This window comes from Saccopteryx leptura, chromosome 4, assembly GCF_036850995.1.
Source record: "Saccopteryx leptura isolate mSacLep1 chromosome 4, mSacLep1_pri_phased_curated, whole genome shotgun sequence".
Classification (NCBI taxonomy): domain Eukaryota; kingdom Metazoa; phylum Chordata; class Mammalia; order Chiroptera; family Emballonuridae; genus Saccopteryx; species Saccopteryx leptura.
This window is the reverse complement of record NC_089506.1, coordinates 95,471,895-95,474,067: the sequence shown is the minus strand read 5'-3', so window position 1 is coordinate 95,474,067 and position 2,173 is coordinate 95,471,895. Positions and strand designations below refer to the sequence as shown.

Here is a 2,173-nt window from a genome sequence, read left to right as displayed (position 1 = left end):
CTCCCGCATGCGCCCGACCGGGATCCACCCGGCACGCCCACCATGGGGCGATGCTCTGCCCACCAGGGGGCGATGCTCTGCCCATCCTGGGCGTCGCCATATTGCGACCAGAGCCACTCTATCGCCTGAGGCAGAGGCCACAGAGCCATCCCCAGCGCCCGGGCCATCTTTGCTCCAATGGAGCCTTGGCTGCGGGAGGGGAAGAGAGAGACAGAGAGGAAAGCGCGGCGGAGGGGTGGAGAAGCAAATGGGCGCTTCTCCTGTGTGCCCTGGCCGGGAATCGAACCCGGGTCCTCCGCACGTTAGGCCGACGCTCTACCGCTGAGCCAACCGGCCAGGGCTAGCCACTTACATTTTTAACATTGAGATATTTTATAGGTCATTTGAAATAAACTTTCAACACCATATATTTTGCTTTTATTATTATGTTATTTAGCTTAAGGTTGATTTGATGTGAATTTCTACTTACTGATAATATTGAGTTTCCAAATTGCTTTTTAGTTATATGGGGCTCAAAACGTAAATGTGTATTAATTTAAGTGTAATAATAACCTGATTATAATAGGATTCATGTTGGAAAAATGGACCACTTGCTTTCAACTGCTCTGTATATCATTATTTATACACGAAATATAATAAAAGGTGTGCTTTTTCCCTCATTCCCCTCTCTGAAATAGTTTTATATTTTTAAAAAGTTAAGAATCTTGAGGATTTTTTTTTTATTTTTCACTAAAATCAAATTAATCCTAATATAATTATTCACCACCATTTTATATAATTGTTAGAAAAGAATCCAACCATCAATAATTTACTGCATTTTTTATGTTTAAATGACTACTTCAGCAGCAAGGAAGAAAAATGAATTATTTTATTTTGATTATATCAATAAATAAACTCGACATTCAGACCAAAAGTTTACCATAAGTCCCATAGCATAATGCTGTGGATATTAATAACTGTTTATAAACCACAAACAAGGCAGACTCTTTTACCTGTATAGTTTACCAAGCAGTAATTGCTGAAAATATTTTCCCAATAGAGCTAATGTTCAAAATAGCTCCTTACAATATTTCAAAAATGAGTAATTTTGAATAGTGTTATTAGTAAGTTAATTCCAGGTTTGTTTCAAGTTTACAGCAATTTAACAGTGCTCTATTATTTCCCTTTTCTTTTTCTTTTGAACCATGGTTGCAGGAGGGGAAGAAAAACAGAGAGAGAGAGAGAGAGAGAGAGAGAGAGAAGGAGGAGGGAAAGATGGAGAAGCAGATGGCCGCTTTTCCTATGTGCCTTGACCAGGAATTGAACCTGGGACTTCCACACACTGAGCCAATGCTCTACCACTGAGCCAGCTGGCCAGGGCTATTATTGTATTTTCAGTAACATAAACAGCCAGTAACTTCATGGTCCATTAAGTTGTGTTATAGGGTGAAAGTCTTCTTTCACTACTATTATGAACTTTGCAGTGAAGCTAAATGAAGGAACTATGTATTTATAATTAAATACAAATTTCCATTGAATAACAACAAAGCTTAGTCACTAGAAACAAAGTGTTAGTTAATACAAAAATACCTCAAATTTAAATTTGTGAAACCATATCATTGGGAAACTAATGTGTTATCCCATAAAATACAAAACAACCAAACAAAAAATCTTCTATTTGTGTTAATGGGGAACAATTTTTTAAGCCTCAATATATCACTGTATCTCGGTAGAAACATGACTCTCCTACAAGTCTGTAATTTGAAATTATTTTCCTTTCATGTTTATGCTACTGTGGTTTTGTAGTGACTTCTTTGCTGTGGTGAACAATAAAATAAAAATCATTAAAAGAAAAGTTTTCAGTAGGCATATAACAATTGTTATATTTTATTTGCAATTTTTCTCATACCCTATTTTTTTAGTGTTTATATAGATATTATTCATTAAAAAGTATAAGAAATACATATAAAGGTTATAAAATATGATAAAATGAAAACTTGTTATCCACAATGACATTTAAAAACTATATATCTCTATTACCTTAAAGTTACTTGTGCTTCTTATTTCATCTTCCTGCTTCTTTCATAAATTTTTGTCTTTAACATTGTTTACTTATATATTAAAATTTCATTTCATCTAACTTCAAACTTACAGAAAATCACACAGAGGCTATAAAGAAAATCTCATATACTCT

General features: G+C 35.2%; 1 non-coding gene across 1 annotated transcript; it reads right to left on the bottom strand.

Annotated features, from left to right (window-relative positions):
• Positions 1-265: 265 nt before the first annotated feature.
• TRNAV-AAC (transfer RNA valine (anticodon AAC)) lies at positions 266-341 on the bottom strand. Its single transcript has one exon. It is a non-coding gene; the product is annotated as a tRNA-Val (tRNA).
• Between the last annotated feature and the right edge of the window lie 1,832 nt (positions 342-2,173).